The sequence below is a fragment of the Chiloscyllium plagiosum genome, unplaced genomic scaffold, assembly GCF_037043375.1.
Source record: "Chiloscyllium plagiosum isolate Xiang-an unplaced genomic scaffold, Cpla_swu_hap1 HiC_scaffold_35, whole genome shotgun sequence".
Lineage (NCBI taxonomy): Eukaryota > Metazoa > Chordata > Chondrichthyes > Orectolobiformes > Hemiscylliidae > Chiloscyllium > Chiloscyllium plagiosum.
The window spans coordinates 40,669,909-40,693,216 of record NW_028270173.1 but is presented as its reverse complement, the minus strand read 5'-3'; positions in this window follow the sequence as shown (position 1 = coordinate 40,693,216).

Below are 23,308 nucleotides of genomic sequence, written 5' to 3'. Positions count from 1 at the left end.
AGTCTTTGATATGTTGGCATCCTTTCCAGACATCGAGGAGTACAGTTGTAGTCAATAGACGGAAGTTTGCTTTGAGTGATGGACCGAGCTGAGTCTACGATTCTGTATACTTTCTTGTTGTCTTGGGAAGAGAAGTTTTCATACCAAACAGTGCTGCGTTCTGCGTTGCATCTATAAAACCTGTTGAAGTATTTATGTACATGCTGAATGTCCTTACCCACCTGTGGAAGTAGCGTTGTTGTTGTCTTTGCTTGACAGCAGCACTGACGGGGGCGGATAAAGTGAGTTGCTTGATGATCATCACTTGCTACATCCAACCACATACACGACAGTACTATTGATGCAGAGGAGGGTATGCCCTCTCCTCCACTTCCTAAAATCTTTGACCAATTCCAACGTTTTGCTGATGTTGATGGACAGAATTTTGTCTTTCGACCATATATCTGAAAACGCTACCTCGTTCCTGTGCACTGTCTCGTCTTTATTTGATATCCAACCTGTAACATTGTTGTCATCAGTAACATTTTAAATGATATTTGGACAGAATTTAACCACACTGTCATAGTTATGTTAGGAGCAGGTAACAGACCAGGCTATAAATCCTCAAAACATTTCGAAAAAGTTGCCAAACCTTTCTTTTGCTATTTGTTTCAATCAGGTGTACCTTGAATATTGCAGGAGAGGTGCAGCTGGTCAAACCGTTTAGTTTTAAACAAAGCAGAATATACTAAATGATTACCACATAAAATACCAAAAAGAAGAGAATACAGACTAACTTAAACTACCTAAAAATTCAGTAGATTATTCCAACTTCATTTTACTGTTTCAATACTTGGAACGAACAGCATAACCACACCTTGGGACAAAAGGGAACATTCAAACACAGGGTCTTACATGTGAGATGTCAGAGAGAGAGAGAGGGTCAGCATGGACTTGCTTCTCTTAGGTCCAGGGTTCACAATTGTATAACCCCCTTCACTCAAGAGCCAGACGAAACAGGAGAAAAACTGAGCTGGGAGAACTAGCCACTCGCAAAAGAAGTGTTTATTTGTAAAACTTCAAAGCCTTTTTCTTCAGGCAGTATCTGTTTAGTTTTAACAAGGTGGCTCTAAAAAAACATTCAAGCCATTATTTTTGGAATCGCTGCTTTTATAACTTTTCTGAAAATAAAACCAAGGATAACGTAACCATGCTAAAGCAAGAGTAACATCACGCCTTCTTCTCTTTAAGAAACAAAAGCATACGGTATTCAGCGGTTATGTGTGGATTATCATAAAAGCATAGCAGTTACAAAGACTTTGGCAGGAATAAAATAGACTGAAATAAAATGCAATCGTGCATGTCAGTGTAACGTACATGTACGCTATTGGGTATTAACGGGTAAGATTAACATTTTGGCTTAATCAAGCCATCTTTGGATGTCTGTTGCCTCATCTATCTGCTCCTGGTTTGTGTCAGCCATCTGATCAAACAAAGTCACTGCTAATTCCAATTCAACTTTCTTATCTCTACATTTTAATCTTTCCTGCATCAATTGGTGACATTGTAACCTCGTTACTGCACAGTCATTCAAAATCCCAGGGTATTTGAGTTCCACATTTCCCTATCCATCTGATGAGTTCTCTTGTCACCAGTTTGTATCCATCACGGATTGAAACTGATTTTGGAAGCCAGATTTTGAATTATGAACCAACTCATAATCATAACTGTTTCAGCTGCTAATATTTCTGCTCTTCCACATGAATTCTCACAACTTCAAGTAATGAATTTTTGAACTCCTCCAAAATAATCGTCTCTCTAAGAGCGTCATAACATCTACCTATTTTCAATGCCCTTGTACATCTATAAAAATGACTTTGATGGAGCCTTTCAAACTCAATATAAGTTGTGTAGGGTAGTTGCTAATATTCCTGAAAAGCCTTCTCCAGGCTTCTGGCACAAGATCATCTGCATTTAAGATAGTTTTCTTTTTCACATTCTCATATGGCCCATATACCTCCCCTGATAGCAGCACGAATACCTCATGAGCCTGAACTGCAAGTTTTGTTTGGATCATAAAAACAACACACATGGTCACTTGCCACCGCATTTGTTTCGCCACCTTTTCAAACGTGATGAAAAAGGCTTCCACATCCTTAACATCAAATTTATGCCATGCTTGAATATATTAAGCAGGTTCTCAACAGGCCTTTGGCTACCATGTGTATGGTCATCCTCCCTCTCTCCCTCACTAAGATTACCTGCAGCATTCGTCTTCATTCTTCTCAGCTGGATTTCCTGTCTAAGTGACAATTTCTGAAGTTAAAATTTCCTCTATTACTTCCTTTAATCTCTCTCCTTTTCTCTCTCTGCTCTCTTTTCCCCTTCTTTTCTCTCTCTCTCCTCTCTCTCTCTCTTTCTTCTGCTAGTGCGATTCATTACTTTTCTATTTCCTCTGTTTTTAATCATAATGCAAACTCTTTCATTCTGTTGCCCTTTCCTTTCGTTTTTGCCTCTAACTCCAGCTGATACATTGATAGTTTAATTTTTAACCATCTCCAATATTTCCATGAGCGTTTCCAGCAAATTTAAAACCTGAGCTATTGCTACAAACTTGTCTCTGTTCCTCACGGCTGGACACAGCCCCAGCTGCATCTTGTCTGCTAATGCTAGTAGCTTGGCCTGAATCACGTTTTGTAAAAATAAAACACAAAGCCATTCATTCCACCTGCAGAAAACTCTTGGTTACTGAAACAGCCATGGCTCTCCCAATAGAATTCAATACCCCGAGCAAAAAACGCTAACATCTACCACTTGCTGCCTTCGAGTGAATCATCATTAATGCCAATTTGAAACTATTGAACAAATACCGCAAACAAGCCCACAATCTGTTACTCATCAGAACAGACCCCCTCAAAACATTTAAAGAAAGTAGCCCAGAACCTAACTTTGCTAGTTCATTCAGGCATGTGAAATTCGGATATTCTTGGATGGATGCTGCTGCTTAAAATATTAATTTAAAAAAAAAAATAACAGGATAACCAAAGGAAACACAGACAGAAGAGAATGCAATGGGGACTACATTAACATATCTCAAAACCGAACAGATTATCCCAACTTAATGAATGTTTATCCAAATACTGGTAACCATACCCAAAAACACACCTTGGCACAAAAGAGAACATTTTACCCAGGGTCTTGCACCAGATATATCTGACAGAGGGTGGGTCAGCATGGACCTGCCTCTGTTGCCTCCAGCAGCTTCACAACTGCATGAATGTTTTCAGCAAATAGCCTGATCAACAAAGATGTAAATCTATATAGGAGATAAACGAGCCACTTTCAGTACAAGTGGTTTTTTTTCTCGATAACTTGGACCTGTTTTACAAGAGGCAGTATCTGTGAGATCTAATTAAATTAGCCTTAAAACACATCAAAGCCAGACTTTCCAAAAACACCACTTTTATGACCTCTATGAAACAAAAAAACAATGATAGCATATCCTTGCTAAACGAGCACGATCTTCACAAGTATAATAAGACCTCGGTACGCAGGCTTTTGAACAACAGTGTTGAGAATTACTGTAGTTTGCCTCTCCTAAATTATTGCAATGTATGGGTCAGAAGGTGGAATATTCACATACAGTGGGAGGAGCAGAGAACTAAGAGTTTCGAGATGAACTTGTTTGGAGTTATTTTGTTGAAGCAGGTGTTTTTTGTGAATAAGTAGACGTCTGACATTGATAAGTGTATTATCTACATGTTCCAGGGATGAGTGTGCAGCTCGGCAGATGCCGTCTGCTGGCGATCTGTTGTGATGGTAAGCAAATTGCAAAGGGACAAGTCCATCCGGGAGGCTGAAGTTTATGTGAGCCAGGATGAACCTTTCAAATTACGTCATAATTACAGAGGTCAGAGCCACTACGTGGTAGTTATTGACGCGCATGGCACGAATTGTCTTCGATACCAGGGCAATGGTGATCCTCTTGAAGGAGGACAGAAATTCAGACTATAATGAGGAGAAGTTACAAATGTCAGCCAACTCCAGCTAGCGGCCTCACAGAGTGGCCAGTGTCACATCTAGGACAGTCGCTTTTCGTGGGTTCACTCTCAAGAAGGCTGATCTAATATCTGTGGCAGGTATCTCGATTCAGATGCATTTAAGGTTGTGGTGGCAGATATCAACATTTGATTGATCTTCTGTTTAAAACCAGTACTTAGGTCATCTCGAAGAGATATTTGTTGCCCACAGTATTGTTCAACATTGCATTGTCACTCTTTGCATCATATAAGCCTTGCCATAAGTGATGTGTGTCTGTTTGCTTAGTCTTGGTTTCTTGCTTCGTTTGAAATTGCCTCCTGGTGCCTCTGATAGTGCTGCAAAAAGTCCTAACAAGATTGACAGTATAGCTCAGGGTCTTCAAACTTGAAAAACGCAGACCGTGGCTTCAGTAGAAACTTGCTATCATTGCTTACAAATGACTTCCAGTTGGGGAATATTCGGAGTGACCTCGGATATGCAGTCTTCTGCGCACTTCCTAATAAACGCTGTAACGATAGGGGCATATTCCTTTCGCTTGTCTGCTGTCATGTTAATTCCGATGATTATATTTTTATCAGTGAAATATTCTTTACTTTCTCAGTAGTTACCTTTCTCTGATTTCTTCTTTACAATTGGATAGTCATTTAATTCGTCCATAGTTAAATTAAACGATGCAATGAATGATTACGTGCTAATTTTATTTCAGTTTTGGTGAACTAAAATCGTCATTAAGCAAGATCTCTAACTTAACTTCCAACATTATAGAGTGAGGGCTTGACACAGTGGGAATATTGCTGAACAATTGCTGATAGTCACAGGTGAGGTGCTGGAAGATTGGAGGTTGGCAAACGTGGTGCCACTGTTTAAGAATGGTGGTAAGGACAAGCCATGGACCTATAGACCAGTGAGCCTGACCTCAGTGGTGGGCAAGTTATTGGAGGGAATCCTGAGGGACAGGATGTACATGTATTTGGAAAGGCAAGGACTGATTCGGGATAGTCAACATGACTTTGTGCGTGGCAAATCATGTCTCACAAACTTGATTGAGTTTTTTGATGAAGTAACAAAGAAGATTGATGAGGGCAGAGCAGTAGATGTGTTCTAGAAGGACTACAGTAAGGCGTTCGACAAGGTTCCCCATGGGAGACAGATTTGCAAGGTTAGATCTCATGGAATACAGGGAGAACTAGCCATTTGGATACAGAACTGGCTCAAAGGTAGAAGACAGAGGGTGGAGGTGGAGGGTTGTTTTTCAGACTGGAGGCCTGTGACCAGTGGAGTGCCACAAGGATCGGTGCTGGTTCCTCTACTTTTTGTCATTTACATAAATGATTTGGATGCGAGCATAAGAGGTACAGTTAGTAAGTTTGCAGATGACACCAAAATTGGATGTGAAGACTGTTAACTCAGATTACAAAAAGATCTTGACCAGATGGGCCAATGGTCTAAGATGTGCCAGACGGAGTTTAATTTAGATAAATGCGAGGAGCTGCATTTTGGGAAAACAAACCTTAGCAGGACTGACAAACTTAATGATAAGGTCCTAGCGAGTGTTTCTGAAGAAAGAGACCTTGGATTGCAGGTTCATAGCTCCTTGAAAGTGGAGTCGCAGGTAGAAAGGATAGTGAACAAGGCGTTTGGCATGCTTTCCTTTATTGGTCAGAGTATTGAGTACAGGAGTTGGGAGGTCATGTTGCGGCTGTACAGGACATTGGTTAGGCCACTGTTGGAATATTGTGTGCAATTCTGGTCTCCTTCCTATCGGAAAGATGTTGTGAAACTTGAAAGGGTTCAGAAAAGATTTCCAAGGATGTTGCCAGGGTTGGAGGATCTGAGCTACAGGGAGAGGCTGGACAGGCTGGGGCTGCGTCGGAGGCTGAGGGGTTACCTTATAGAGGTTGACAAAATTATGAGGGGCATAGATAGAAAAAATAGGCAAAGTCTTTTCCCTGGGGTCGGGGAGTCCAGAACTAGAGGGCATAGGTTTAAGATGAGAGGGGAAAGAGACCTAAGGAGCAACTTTTCCACGCAGAGGGTGGTACGCATATGGAATGAGCTGCTAGAGGATGTTGTGGAGGCTGGTACAATTGCAACATTTAAGAGGCATTTAGATGGGTATATGTATAGGAAGGGTTTGGAGGGATATGGGCCGGGTGCTGGCAGGTGGGACGAGATTGGGATAGGATATCTGGTCGGCATGGACTGGTTGGACCGAAGTGTCTGTTTCCATGCTGTACATCCCTATGACTCTATTACTCGATTTCATGCTGTTAATTCCATACTCGAACATAGGTAAATCGTGGTTTATTTTAATAAAGCTAGGAATACAAACCGAGTCTAACCTTGTCTAACTGCAATCTTCCAAATTATGGACATCCTAAAAAAATGTCAAATTGTTTCTTCTCTTTGGTGTATTCAAATCTAACCCAACATGCGCTGGTGAAGTAAATTAACACAATCAAGTATAATTGTTGATTTAGCTAGAAGCTGTTTAAACATACACTTATGATCATTTCCAAATATACACTGGGAAATTTCATCAGCAAGTGTATTTATTCAGCAACTCACTGTGGCAAGGATAAATCCAGATTTCTCAACAAAAATGATAGCAACACTCTAATTTGCTTCTAAAAGTTAAGCATTTGTGAACCGTGCACAGAGATATGATAATAACATAATAGGCCATAGCAAAATAAAACGGCTAAACTGCAAGCAACAAAACCATAGATTTATGTCGTCTGTCCATTTCAGGATCACTATAATGTTGGCCTTTTCTCTGTCTTCGAAGCAAACGTCTCGCTCTATTTCACTGTGAGATATATCTGATAACTAATATATTGAACAGTAAAATCACAGCATGTAGAACAAATGTTTCAAATCTTTCCAGCCAGAAAAATGCCACCGCTATTGGGAAGGTGTATGCACTTACTTTTACAGAACAGGGCCATTTTATATTCCCAATTATTTATCTATATCTATAAATAAAATAGGAAAAATGCACTCTTAGGTGCTCCATAAAAAGCCAAATGCTGTGAAGACAACAGCAATTTTAGCGTTGCAACAATTTCTGTCTAGTTTCTAAAAACATATAGCTACATATTGATCTCAGGTGAACAAGACTGTGAACCAACTAGAACAGTCTTCAGAAATGAAACATAGGATACGGTTAAACGAATATAGAACATAGAACATAGAAGAATACAGCGCAGTACAGGCCCTTGGGCCCTCGATGTTGCGCCGATCCAAGCCCACCTAAACTACACTAACCCACTATCCTCCTTATACCTATCCAATGCCCTCTTAAATGCCCATAAAGAGGGAGAGTCCACCACTGTTACTGGCAGGGCATTCCATGAACTAACGACTCGCTGAGTGAAGAACCTACCCCTAACATCAGTCCTATATCTACCCCCCCCTTAATTTAAAGCTTAATTTAAAGATATATTGGATCATTGTTGAGGAACAAATATGGAAAATAAGAATCTTTTATTTTATAGAGTATTGAAGCAAATATTAAAGGACTCAAGTTAGCTGAAGCCCTCACCAACACATAAACACTCAATATTCACGGCATTTGAGTCCAATAATCATAAACCCAACCGTCTCTGAATACGTTGCCAAGAAAGCCTCATCATTACTTTTCTTTTCTTATTTTAAAGTGAAGTGCCAGGCGTGGCTTCCAATGAGTCATGCTTTTGGATAGTTTTCACCGTCCACAGGAAATAATTGCAATACTGAGCAGATCAGTTGCAAATAAGTGAACATGTTAATTTACAACTCACCTTGCATTAAAATACCAAGGAACAAGCATTTGCTTAGCATGCAAATGCTTCCAGAAGAGCTGATTAAAAAGGAAACATCTCAGCAAAATAAAACCATCAATGGTAGTTCATGTGAGGATGGTTAGAGTTGGCATATTTAGTTTCAAATTTAGTTTACTTTAGTTTCAAAGTGAAAAAGTATAATGCAAGTTGTTTTCTTTGATGCATTTGTTTTCATGTGCCTAGCGATTATAACGTATCCCTATTGTTTCATATTCCTGTAAATTGCCAAAAAAAAGTTTGCTAGCTTTCAACTTTGTTTTAGCAGACGTAATTAAATGGAATATACTTAAGGTTTTCAAACAAATTAACATATTTTTATCAGTGTGAAAATACCGTGTCTTTAAAAAAATGCATTTTATCGTTTTTTATGTACAGAAAAGTGATAAGACATTAGCTCCCTAAGTGGACGCAAAAACGTTAACAACTTCTGAGATATTGATTTGTTTTTGATGGTGGAATACAAGAAGCAGCCTGCATCCATAGGGATCAGCACCGACGAATCAAGGATTTTTAGTTTTATTGTTTCAGTTCCAGTTGCTGAAGTCTTGAATCTCGTTTAGAAGCTGGAGTGCATTTGTCCCCACGACGGTCTCTGGGAGTTTCCAGTTTGAACTCGTTTTCCTCCTGATCTGGACAATTGCGTGGGATATAATGTAATTACTGAATTTGCATTTAGCAAGGATATATTTACAGCATGTTACTGAATCAGAACAGTTACTGTTTAATAATAATATGATGTATTATTCTATTACGTTTTTCAATATAGTGAGGTTGTGCAGATTCTGTTTGGCATTTCAATGGCAGTCTATAAGTAATGTGAGCTTTGCTTCAATACGGGCATTTTGACGAACTGAATTGCATTTGGAACGCCACACCTGGCATTTGACTTTAAAATAAGAAAAGAAAAGCAAGGATGAGGCTTTCTGGGCAACATATCCAGAGACGGTTTGGTCCAATCCATAACAAATTAGAAACAATTGTCGGTATTAAAATCTCTTAATTGGGTTTTTGATTGTTGGACTCAAATGCTGTGAGTGGCGAGTTTCGTGATTTTTGTTTCTTTTATTTTGGGCGTTGCATTGGGTTGCTATTAAAAGGGTGTGTCTTGTGCAATAACGGCGATTTCAATCATTAGGAGGTTTCTGGTTGTGGAAGAAGTCTTATTTGGTGTTGCGCATAAAGTGAGCAAAGGAAAGCTTTTGAAATTGGCAAACAAGGTGAAGTAAGTGTCATGTGTCTGCGAGAAGCAACAAAGAGATAATTGTGTTAACTGCACAGCATTTACATTTGCCAGGAATGTGATCGTAATTGTGCCAAGAGCTTAAAATTCAATTACAAATTATTCAGCTTGAGTATGGAAAGCGAATGAAAGACTAGGAATTGCAATTTAAAGAAATGTAGAATTGAAAAGGCAAAATCGAGAGACAGAGAAGAAGTCGATAAATGCAAACAGAAAAGGGAGAAAGACAAAAAGAATGGGACATCAGTGGTTGGAACTGAAGACTCAAAATCAACTTAAAATGAAGATGTAGAGTTGAAAAATAGATGCAGTGGTGATGACAGTGACGGAGACCAATTCATTATAGCCTGTTGTCGATCGTTTCTGCTGTAGTTATTTCGCCAGTTTGTGTCATGGTGTCCCTGGTAGTGATACTATGGGTCTGAGTGGGATGTCTGGTTTGTGCACTTTAGGTACTATGGCACTTTAGTCCAGATTCTATGGACAACCTAAAGTGCACAAACCAGACATCCCACTTAGACCCATAGTATCACTACCAGGGACACCATCACACAAACTGGCGAAAGAACTACAGCAGAAACTGAAACACTTGATCAGCGGATCCAGACACTCTATACAATCAACACAGGAATTCTTGGACATCATCAGAAATATACACATAGACAAGGAAGATACCATGGTCTCATTCGACGTAACGGCACTGTTCACGTCTATTGACAAAGCCCTAGCCAGAGAACCAATAGCCAACCTGCTGAACAGACATTACAGACAACAGGACGTTGAACCCATCAACAAAGACGGCATACTTAAACTACTGGACTTGTGCCTCACAACACACTTCACATTCAACAACCAAATATACGAACAAATCAACGGAACACCCATGGGGTCACCGATCTCGGGACTCATAGCAGAGCAGTCATGCAAAGGTTAGAACAAACAGTCTTACCACAAATTCAACCCAAACTCTGGGTCAGATACGTTGATGACACCTTTGTAATCATTAAAAACGCGGAAATAGAGAGTACACACCGGATCATCAACTCCACACTCACAGGAATCCGATTCACGAGAGAGGAAGAAAAGGACAACCAACTCCCATTCCTAGACGTGAGGGTACAGAGAACACCAAACGGAGAATTCACCACTAAGGTATACAGGAAAGCCACACACAGAGACCAAGTCCTGAACTATGAAAGCAACCACCCCAATACACGCAGACGAAGTTGCATCAAGACACTGTTCAAAAGGGCCACAACACACTGCAGCACACCAGAACTGCAAAAGGAGGAAGAGGAACACCTATACAAGGTATTCGCAAAAAACGGATATCCTCGCAATTTCATCAACAGATGCCTAAGGGAGAGACAACAGAACGAGGACATGCCGCAACCCAAAGGACTATCCACACTACCATACGTCAAGAACATCTCTGAAATGACAGCCAGACATCTGCGACCACTAGGACTTATAACAGCACACAAACCAACAGTCACTCTCAGACAACAACTCAACAAAACTAAGGACCCGATACCCAGCATGAGCAAAACTAACGTAGTGTACAAAATCCCATGCAAGGACTGCACAAAACACTATATAGGACAAACAGGAAGACAGCTAACGATCCGCATCCACGAACATCAACTAGCCACGAAACGACACGACCAGCTATCCCTAGTAGCCACACATGCAGACGACAAGCAACATGAATTTGACTGGGACAACACCACCATTATCGGGCAAGCGAAACAAAGAACAGCCAGGGAATTCCTAGAAGTTTGGCACTCATCCATAATCTCCATCAACAAACACGTAGACCTGGACCCAATATACGGGCCACTACAGCGGACAGCTGAAACTGACAACCGGAAGCGGCAGGGACAGGCCACTATAAATGCCGCAAGAAACACCACAGAAGCGCTTCACAGGAGGCTCCCAAGCACTGAGGATGTCATCTAGACAGGGGACGAAACGTTTGCAACAAAAACTTCCAGCTCGGCGAACAGAACCACAGCAACGAGCACCTGAGCTACAAGTCTTCTCACAAACTTTGAATGTTATGTTGTACTGACGAGAAAATATACTTAATTTATGAAATCGTCATCACATAAAACAGATCATTCTGAAATATTTGCAGAACGTAGCATGTTCAAACTATGCAATGTCACGATCGTGATTGTAAACCAGCATTGAAGCAAACATTTCAGCAATTAATGCCAACCGACTCGTCGGAGTGAACACGAGTGTAAGTCTACGTCATCACGGCATGAGGTGTAGAGAATTAGTCGTTGAATCCACAAATGATTGTAAGTGGCACAGATATGCTTTTGTTCGACCCGTTAACAAGACTTCCTTGAATAAGTATTAAGCAACTGTCATGGGCAGCATAACCCAGAAACTCAGAGTCAAAGGCCACTGCGATACAATTATCGTTATCACCTGGTTCATACATGGGCAGAAGAGTTGTCTTCGTGGGGCGAGATAGAATTCGATGTCCTTGACGTCAATGCCAAAATTCATTGAGAATGTAATCAAGGAATCAAAACATAAATAGAGTCAGCGAATATCTTGGCCAGCACATATGGCATGGTGGTGGGAACTCTTCTCTCGTTTACAGGTAGGTGGTTATACTTTTTTGCTGGTCAAACACATGAACTCCAGAATACATCAACAGGGGCACCTCAGGAGAATGCCCTTGGCACATCCACGTTTAGCTAATTATTCTGTTACTTTCTCTCTAAAAGACATAGCAGAAATTATATGCTAGCTGGTGACTGCACAATTTCCAATGCAAATTGTTATGGACCAGGTCATATCCACTCCATACTTCTCGGGAAGTCGCCTAAACCATAACTTTTCTCGTTTTGTTTAAAAGCAGGTGTGAGTGCATTGCAGGAATGATGAAGCTGGTCAAACCACTCAATGTAAAATAAAAGAGAATTTATTTCCAGACCACTGAATGAAACACAAACAAAAGAAAATCGAATTTAGTGTAACGTAACATATCAGAAAACCCAATAGACTGTATAGCAACTTAATGATGCTGTTCCAAATACATGCAACATCCCCATAAACATCCCCTTGGCAAAATAAAATGTAAAATCAAACAGGTCTTACAGGAGAGATGTCAGAGAGAGAGACAGATAAAAAGAGGATCAGCATAGCACTGTTTTTGTGTTTGGGTTCCCAACAGGGAGTCTGGGTATCCAGCTAAGACTTGAGCAGCAGCTCCAAATAAAACAGTTTTTTGAATCTAAACGAATACCTGAACTGGGAGAAGTGACCACTTCATTTTCGTTTTAAGAAAACGACTTAAAAGCTTTTTAAAAATATATTTCTAGACATATCCGAATCTCTGTTTTTATGACCCGTTGAAAGAAAGAACAAGGACAGCATAACGTTGTTAAAGGAGCCACATTGTCACACCCACCCCCACCGCACACCAACCTCCAACCCTCAAAGAAAAATACCAATATCCAAATTTGGCTTAATTTTGAAGCGCCTAAATGTTATACTGTCGGTACAATATAAAACACATGTATATTGGACTGACATCAACACCTCAAAATGCACTACCATTTTCTGATTAAGTCCATTTACTCCTGCCAACGAATGCCTCCATTTCTCACCTACGTCGAGAAAATGTGTTAGCATTCACTTTTTCGCATGCTGCCACATGCACAATTTTCAATCTGAATGACTGAATAAGCTCCATTTAATCAGTCTAACATTGTTATCCTTCAATTTCTCCACTTCAATGGATTATGATCAGTGCATATGATTATCCCAAATAAATTATTGGGAACATAATCATTGGAATGTTCTGACTGCTGACTGTTCAATTTCCTGGAGAAATATTCAATAGGTATTTTTATTTTCTATAAGAACACAGCACGGATATTCACACCACTTGATTCGATAGCCACTTTTAATGGTTTTGCGCAATTATGTGTAACTGAAACTGGCGCAAAGGTTAACACAGACCTCAGGCTGTCAAATAACTTCTCACAGTGCGCAGTCCACTGAAACGTCTTGGCTTTCTTCACTGATTTAGTAAGTGGTGAAGCCACACTGCGAAAATTTATTACGAATTTTCGACAAAATCCATTCAATCCCAGGAATCATCGTACTGCTCCTTCCATAGATGGTAAGGACAACTGCCCAATTACCTCTGTTTTGACATTCCGTGGGGTCCTCTGTCCCTTCCCAGTAACATGGCCCAGGATGGTTACTTTGGATTTGGCAATTTCACTTCTGTTACCACGAAGCCAGCCTCCAGTAGTAGATCGAACAATTTCTATAAATGATGAAAATATTCCTTCTGTGCATAACTAAAAATCATCCAGGTCATCAATATATACCAGACATTTTGGTAATCTGGAAATGAACTTATTAAATTGTCTCTGAAGAGTGATTGGCGTATTTTACATGCCGAATGGCATGACATTAAACTGATATCGTACATTCGGCGTTATGAAAGACAAAATTGATTTTGCTCTTTTAGACAACGGTACCTGCTAGTATCCAATGTAGAAATACAAGTTGCTTGTCGCTCCTGTTCACGACAGATTTCCAAACGTAGACTCAGTTAAACACCAATCTTTTTACTGCCTTGACTGCGATAGTCCACAAATACTCGGAAGGTACACTGTGATTTTGGCACCATTATCAGGGATGACCTCCAGTCATTGTAATTCACTTGGAATATGTTGCCTTGGAATATGTGTTTATTCTCCTTCCGCAACTGTGCAAACTTAAGTGGGTTACATCAATGAGGATGCTGATTAATCGGAACAGCATTTCCTGTATCTACATCATGCATAATTATGTTAGTACTTCCCATCATATGTCCACACATCTACCCAAGCGATAGCAATAACTCTTTCTAGTCATGTCAATTTTCCTTTGGAAGACAATTCAATACTTGTCTATATTTTTGCGGACTTAATCGTTTCCATTTTAATTTGAGGTATGTCCAACTGAATACTCTGAACCTGATTTTCATTTTGTATTGTACTCAGTTTCCTTTAGAGTTTCTTCCCTGATGAAGTAACTTCTGAGCATATTCGGATGACACACGCTGTGAGATTTCTTTCTCTCTAGAGTACTTATCAAATAGTTCACCTCATTCAATTCCATTTCGTCCTTGTAAGGTCCACTAAATTTTGCTTTTAAAGATTCTCCTATGACTGGAAATAACACTAACTCTTAATCTCCGATAGCAAAAATTCTAGTTTTTGATTTCTTCTCTGCTTCAGTTTCATTGAATGCTGTGACATTTCTAAAAGCTGTCTTGCCACCTTCCCTGCTCTGTTTAGCTAATTCATAAAACTTGACACACAGTCAAAATATGCAGTCTCTTAATTTTGACTTACCAATTCCTCCATAATCAGTATTAGCGGTCCTGTCACTTCATGCCCAAAACGTACTTCAAATGATCGGTGAATCTCTAATGGCAAAATTGTACAAACTGAATTACTTTTTTTTTCCGAATTATCTGTGTAATCTTGAGGATAAGACCTCAACACGGTTCTAAATGTTTGAGCCCACCTTTCTACTGCGCCCTGCGATTGTGAATGCTAAGCAGTAGATCTGAACTATTTTATTCCAAAATTAACCATAATTTGCTTGAATAATTTTGATACGAAATTTGACACTTGATCTGATTATATCTCTGTGTAATCCACATGTAGTTACAAATTTGAATAATACCTCCATAATCCATTAAGTTGTGATGTCGCATAATGCAAACACGTCTGGAAATCTACTGAACACATACATTATTGTTAAGAAATGCAGATTTCACATTTTTCTTCTTTGTTTAACAAAGGGGTCCTATGCAATCTATGAAGACTCTTTAAAAAGGTTCCCCGAATGATGGAATGCATACTAAATGTGCGGGTTTTATTATTGCCGGTGTTTTTCCTATTATCAGACATGTCTGACATGTCTGGCAACATTCAACTACACCATTGTGCAGTCAAGGTAGTAACAATGTTTTTTGTATTTTTTCTTGAGTATTTTTCTTGTGGGGGGGATGATTTACCAGGGGTAAGTAACGGGGCTCAGGTCTCTGGCACGGAGCCTGTCCCCGTTACTCAGAAGGGAAGGGTGAAGAAGAGCAGAGCAGTAGTAATTGGGGACTCGATAGTTAGGGGCACAGATAGGCGGTTTTGTGGGAACGAGAGAGACTCACGTTTGGTATGTTGCCTCCCAGGTGCAAGGGTACGTGATGTCTCTGATCGTGTTTTCCGGGTCCTGGAGGGGGAGGGGGAGCAGCCCGAAGTCGTGGTCCATATTGGCACCAACGACATAGGTAGGAGGAGTGCCGAGGATGTTAGACAGGCTTTCAGGGAGCTAGGTTGGAAGCTCAGAGTTAGAACGAACAGAGTTGTTGTCTCTGGTTTGTTACCCGTGCCACGTGATAGAGATTCGAGGAATAGGGAAAGAGAACACTTAAATGCGTGGCTACAGGGATGGTGCAGGAGGGAGGGATTCCGGTTTTTGGATAACTGGGGTTCTTTCTGGGGACGGTGGGACCTCTATAAACAGGATGGTCTACACCTGAACCTGAGGGGCACCAGTATCCTTGGGGGGAGGTTTGCTAGTGCTCTTGGGGGGGGGTTTAAACTAACTCTGCAGGGGCATGGGAACCCAGATTGTAGCTTCAGGGTGCAGGGCCTGGAGTGTAGGGAGGTTAGGAACATGGCATCAATTTCCAAGGAGGGTGTCTGTAAACAGGAAAGTGGCTTGAAGTGTGTATACTTCAATGCAAGAAGTATACGAAATAAGGTAGGTGAACTTGCAGCGTGGGATGGTACCTGGGACTTCGATGTTGTGGCTATTACGGAGACATGGCTAGAACAGGGACAGGATTGGCTGTTGCAGGTTCCAGGATTTAAATGTTTTAGTAGGGTCAGAGGTGGGGGTAAAAGAGGGGGAGGTGTGGCATTGCTTGTCAAAGATAGTATTACAGTGGTGGAAAGGACGATGGATGAGGACTTGTCATCTGAGGTAGTTTGGGCTGAGGTTAGGAATAGGAAAGGTGAGGTCACCCTGTTAGGAGTCTTTTACAGGCCTCCTAATAGTCCTAGAATCATTGAAGAAAGGATAGGGAAGGTGATTCAGGAGATGAGTGACAGTAATAGGGTGGTTGTTATGGGGGACTTTAACTTTCCTGATATTGATTGGGAAAGCTACAGCTGAAGTTCGTTAGATGGGTCAGTGTTTATTCAATGTGGACAGGAGAGTTTCCTGACACAATATGTAGACAGGCCAACAAGAGGTGAGGCCATACTGGATTTGGTTCTGGGTAACGAACCAGGCCAGGTGTTAGAATTAGAGGTAGGTGAGCACTTTGGGGATAGTGATCATAATTCGGTGATTTTTACTCTCGTGATGGAGAGGGATAAGTGTGTACTACAGGGCAAGAGTTATAGCTGGGGTCAGGGAAATTATGATGCGGTGAGGCATGACTTAGGATGTGTGGCTTGGAAAAGTAGACTCCAAGGCAAGAGTGTAAATGATATGTGGAGCTTGTTCAAGGAGCAACTATTGAGTGTCCTTGATAATTATGTACCTGTCAGGCAGGGAGGAAAGGGTCGTGCGAGGGAGCCGTGGTTTAATAAGGAATTGGAATCCCTTGTTAAATGGAAGAGGGCGGCCTATCTCAAGATGAGGCGTGAAGGTTCAATTGGGGCGATTGAGAGTTATAGGGTAGCCAGGAAGGACCTGAAGAGAGAGCTAAGAGCAGCAAGGAGGGGACATGAAAGGTCCTTAGTCGGTAGGATTAGGGAAAAACCTAAGGCTTTCTATAGGTATGTTAGGAATAAAAGAATGACTAGGGTAGGAATAGGTCCAGTCAAGGATAGTAGTGGGAAGTTGCGTGTGGAGGCGGAAGAGATTGGGGAGACACTGAATGAATACTTTTCTTCAGTATTTACTCAGGAACACGGCATTGTCATCGATGTGAATACTGAGTCACAAATAAGTAGAATGGATGGCTTTGAGGTATGTAGAGAAGAGGTGTTGGAAATCCTGGAAAAGGTGAAAATAGATAAGTCCCCTGGGCCTGATGGCATTTATCCTAGGATTCTCTGGGAAGCAAGGGAGGAGATTGCAGAGCCATTGGCCTTGATTTTTATGTCCTCTTTGTCTACTGGAGTAGTGCCAGAAGACTGGAGGATATCAAATGTGGTTCCCTTGTTCAAAAAGGGGAGTAGGGATAACCCTAGTAACTATAGGCCGGTGAGTCTCACTTCTGTTGTGGGCAAAGTCTTAGAGAGAATTGTAAGGGATAGGATTTATGCACATCTGGATAGGAATAATGTGATCAAGGATAGTCAGCATGGTTTTGTGAAGGGCAGGTCGTGCCTCACAAACCTTATTGAATTCTTTGAAAAGGTGACGAAGGAGGTTGATAAGGGGAAAGCGGTAGATGTGGTATATATGGATTTTAGTAAGGCGTTTGATAAGGTTCCCCATGGTAGGCTACTGCAGAAAATACGGAGATATGGCATTGAGGGTGAGTTGGAGGTTTGGATTAGGAATTGGCTGGATGGAAGAAGACAGAGGGTAGTAGTTGATGGCAAAGTTTCTTCATGGAGTGCCGTCACTAGCGGTGTTCCGCAAGGATCTGTTTTGGGACCATTGCTGTTTGTCATTTTTATAAATGACCTGGAAGAGGGGTTAGATGGTTGGGTGAGCAAGTTTGCGGATGATACGAAAGTCGGTGGAGTTGTTGACAGTGAGGAAGGATGTGGCAGGTTACAGCAGGATATAGAGAAGCTGCAGAGCTGGGCAGAAAGGTGGCAAATGGAATTCAATGTAGCTAAGTGTGAGGTGATTCACTTTGGGAAGAATAACAAAAAGATGGGGTACTGGGCTAATGGTCGGATACTTGGTAGTGTGGATGAGCAGAGGGATCTTGGTGTCCATGTACACAGATCTCTGAAAGTTGCCACCCAGGTAAATAGTGCAGTGAGGAAGGCATATGGCGTACTGGCTTTTATTGGTAGAGGAATTGAGTTCCGGAGTCCTGAGGTCATGATGCAGTTGTATAAGACTCTGGTGCGGCCGCATCTGGAATATTGTGTGCAGTTTTGGTCGCCATACTATAGGAAGGATGTGGAGGCACTGGAACGGGTGCAGAGGAGGTTTACCAGGATGTTGCCTGGTATGGAAGGAAGATCGTATGAGGAAAGACTGAGACACTTGGGGCTGTTTTCATTAGAGAAAAGAAGGTTTAGGGGTGACTTGATTGAGGTGTACAAGATGATTAGGGGGTTAGATAGGGTTGACAGTGTGAACCTTTTCCCGCGTATGGAGTCGGGTATTACAAGGGGGCATAGCTTTAAATTAAGGGGGGGTAGATATAGGACTGAAGTTAGGGGTAGGTTCTTCACTCAGCGAGTCGTAAGTTCATGGAATGTCCTGCCAGTAGCAGTGGTGGACTCTCCCTCTTTATGGGCATTTAAGCGGGCATTGGATAGGTATATGGAGGATAGTGGGTTAGTATAGGTTAAGTGGGCTTGGATCGGCGCAACATCGAGGGCCAAAGGGCCTGTACTGCGCTGTATTCTTCTATGTTCTATTAACCCTAAGTGTTCTCCTACTGTTTGTTAATGTATCACTCATAATATGCCCTTTCTGTAACACGCTGACAATATGACTTGATGAACCTCTGCTCATTTCCATCTGCCTGAATATGTAACGGTCTCCATTTCCTCATTAAAACAACATTTTTTCTTAAGAAAGTAGTACACTCGCACACACCAAGATTCTTCTTCCATGTGTGTTTCTTGATACAGTTGCCGTACTTTCTCAACTTTCTGCTGCAATTTAATTGCTGCAATTTCTCGAACCTAACTATGTCTGATTTGTCAGCCATTTGTTCCTGTTTCATCTGAACCATTTAATCAAACAGGTTCTCTCTTTCAACTTTCTTTACTATACTCTTTGATCTCTCATGTTTCAGCTGGTAAATTAGTGACCTCTTTACCACACAGTAAGGAACAATGCCAGGATATGTGTCCTGTAAGAGTTTAGTTCATCGAGTTTCCACGCAATTTTCAACAACAGTAATTATCTTTCCTGCCTGTGACCCAACTATATCGTCAGTAAGAACAAATTGTGTTGGTGGAGTCGAAGGTTTGTACATTAGTCTGACCACGACTTCAGCACTTTTCACTGGACATTCTAAACTCAGTCTACATTAATTGGGCACTTCTTGTCGCACTGTTACTGGCACTTTTTTTCTGGTAAGAGTCCTTCAGAGACCCACATTTCACATCTTTCAACATTAAACATTGAGAGGATGCTGTGTCTCCTAATATTGTAACATCTTAACGTGCTGCTCCTGGCCGATGCAAGTATACTTTATCTTCACAAGTATATGGTCTAAGAAGGTCTGAAAACTTCCTCCTTAACCAAACTCCGACAAAGTTGTACGTTCTGGAGCAGCTTTTTAGTCCCCGCTGTGTTTTCCAATACTATTCCAACATAATTCACTGGCTTATATTGTTTTTATGCATCTGGCTTCCCAGTACTTTTTCTCAACCACTTGCACTGTGATTGCACGTGACCTAATTAATTGCAGTGTAAACACGAGAGCTTTATAAATGTTCTTTCCTCTTCAAAGGTTTCTTTTTCATTCCACAATAAGTTAACCTTTTGATCATCACCAAGATCTACATTTGGGTAACCACGTGAGGAATTCTCTTTTCCCCAATTTCTGTCTCTCACGGATTGAAATTAATTTTGGAATCCAAACTTTGATTTAAAAACCGCCTTATAACGTTCAGCAATTTCGGCTGCTAATCTGGTCGTTTTAACTTTCTACTCTTTCACATGGGTAATCACAAACTCAAAAAGTGATTTTTTTGTGCTCCTCCAAAGTAATCGTCTCTCATCTGTTTACTCTAATATTCATTCCTTTACCCACCTATCAAAACTGCTTTGTTTGATTCTTTCAAAACCATCCTTTCAAAATCCCTGCTTAGATTCCTGAAATACTGCCTGTTGGATTCTGGCACAAGCTCATATGCACTTAAGGTGGCTTTCTTCAATTCGTCATACGTACCAGATACCACTTCTGATAGAGATGTGGATACCTCACTCGCTCTACCTACACATTTTATTTGGATCAACAAAACCCATTTTATCACTGCTGACTGCATTCGTTTAGCCACCTGTTCAAATGAGATGAAAATGCTTCGCATCCTTCTCATCAAATTTAGGCAGTGCTTGGATATATTCTAAATGATCCCAGCATTGGTTCCCATAGGTTTGCTCATCCTCATTCTCTTCCTCTTAACTTCAGCCTTCATATCGATCGATCTCAGCCTACATCCTTTCGAAGTGCCAGTTTCTGAAGTTCAAATTCCCTCTACTTCTTTTGCTTTTTGTTCCTTGAAGTGATTTTCCTCTTTTCTTTTTGTTCTGCTAGGGCTTTATGTTCTTTTTTATCTTTCCTCTGCTTTTAATCATAATTCTAGCAATTTCATGTCTTTATCTCGTCCTTTTTCTTTTGCTGTTAACTGAGGCGGTTTCATTCTCAATTGAATTTTAACCAGATCCAAAGATTTTGATAGCATTTCCACCAACTTTAAAGTCTGAGCAATTGCCATATTAACTATCCATTAAAATTGGAAGGAGCCAGCTGCAATTCCAGCTTTACTGCCAATTCCAGCAGCTTTTCCTTGTTCACCTTTTGCAAAGCACCTCAAGTCACTCCTTCCACGCACAGAAAACTCTTGGTCGCTGAAAGAGCCGTTACTACAACAAGCACTGTTAAAATCATTAGAATTCAACACCCAGAACAAAAGACACTCACACATTCCACTCGCTGCCTTCGAATCCAGGAACCCTAATCCCAATTTGGAACTAAATAACAAATCCCACAAACACCTCCCATACTCTCATGGACCAAGCTAGTTCGTGTGAAGAAAAATTTTCAATAAGGTGGCTCAGACCTTAACTTTACTCGTTGCTTTAAGCGGTTCTAAACAGGATATTCCAGGAGCGATGCAGGTGACCCGACTCTTTTTATTTCCAGACGACTGAATGAAAGTCGAACAAAAGTGAGCAAAATTTATAATACATTTTACTTACCTGAAACACCAATTGGCCCTATCACAACTTAATGATGCTGTTCCAAATACTTGCATCAACCCCCTTGACAGAGAAAGGTAAAGTCAAACATACGTTCTTACAGGGGATATGTCAAAGAGAAAGAGAGAGAGAGGGAGAGAGAGAGAGACGATCAGCAAGGCATTGCTTCTTTTGGTCCCCAGTAGCTTCTCTGTGTTCCCAGCTAAAACTTGTCTCCAAACTGCGATCAAAATAGCTTGCTAAAACCATCCTCATCCCTGAACCTGGAGAACTGGCAACTTCCATTTCATAATACAAGTGTTTTACTTTAAAAAAAACCTAAAAGCCTTTTCAAATAAAAGCTTCCAGACAGTTCAGAACGTCTGCTTTTAGGATCCAACTGAAAACAACAGGATAACATATAAGAAATGATTTCCAGACTACTCGTACACGTTGGCATCATGGTAGCCCACAAACCTACCAAAACACTTCAAACAGCCATTAATAAAACTAAATGAGCCATGAGATACTACCAGCAAAACTGATGCCATTTAAAATGCAATGTTAAAGCTGTAAGAAAAAACACTACATCAGAAAACCAAGCAGAAATCCTGCCACCACGATATATGAACACGAACTCGCCAACGAAGCACATGACCCACTATCACTAGTATACAAAGAGACACACAGAGAAGAACACAACTTTAACTGGGACAACACACACATCTTAGGACAGGTGAAACAAAGACATGCACGAGTATTCTTCGAGGCAGGGCATTCTAGCTAAAACTCAATTAATGAACACATCGACGAGATCACATCTAAGTTCACTCGAAAAAAAGATGTAGAAGTGTCATCGCTCACCTTAAGAAACCAAGTTGTAGAAATAGAGAGGAGCGACTTACCACCAGCACTTCCCCAACTCTCACTCAATATGTTACCTAGTCTTGGTGACGAACCACCTCGAAACAAACCTTCCACCTCAGAGAACTAACTTGCATATTTATCATTGACCTGAGCTACAAACCTTTTCAAAAATCGCTGACGACAGAATTTGGTTAAAGGAGCAGCATAGTCACTAATCTTCACACCTCAGATATTGAAGCATGCATTTTAGGTCATGGCAAGATCTGTATAATACCTCCGTTTGAGATTAGAACTGGCATGTTCCATTTGCACCACAGAAATGACAACAGAACTGTTTATATAAGTAGGAGCATGATAGAGACTACTAATTGTGCACTGGTCAATTGCTCCACGAAACACAAAGACCTGCCTATCATCTACAATACCAGTGTGAGAAAGGTCGTAGAATATTCAATTGGGTGGATGAGATCATCTACAACAGCAGTGGATCATATTCGGGACAAAGCAGCACACTTCAAGCGTATTACATGCATAAACACTCGCTTCTTCCACTACCCATGAATACAGGTCGAGCCTATACGATTCATATTATGTGCTGTTGAAAGCTCCAGAAGTCTGTCGACGATATGTTCAAAAGCATTCAAGCATTGTCAGTTCGACTGAAAACTGAACCAAATGCATGAGGGCAGCAATGTTTTTCATTTTACCTCAAAACTGCAAAACATTCTGATGGGAAATATATCAGTTTTCCTCCAATGATGTTGGTTCAAAAACCTAGAATTCCATCAACACCACAATTGGCTTTCAAAATGTACTGACCGAATATGCAGGACACAGTTTCAAGAATATAGATCATTACCGCCTTCTGGAAGTAAACTACAGATGAGCAATGAATTGTGGTCCAGCTAGTGAAGCTGATGAAGAAATTAAAAATAATGAGAGCTAAAATTCATCAATTTTTTTTAATATGCAACAAAACCGACAGGCTGGATAGGGTGAGAAGGAGAAATCCAGCTTATATTCAATTAACCTTTCCTCTCAGGAACGCAGAGAGAGGGAAATGAGAGTGTCGCACCGGCTGCTGCATCTTCCAGGGTGCTTCTGATGCCTCAACCATCTATTCCACCCCTCTGTGAATATCACAATTGCCTCAGCAACATACTCAACTCATCTTATGCACCAGTCTCTTGGCATTCCTGGGCCATCGCAGCGTTAGATTAAAGTAGGACAACCATCCGTGTTAGAGGTGTGCTGTGCTGAGAGGTTG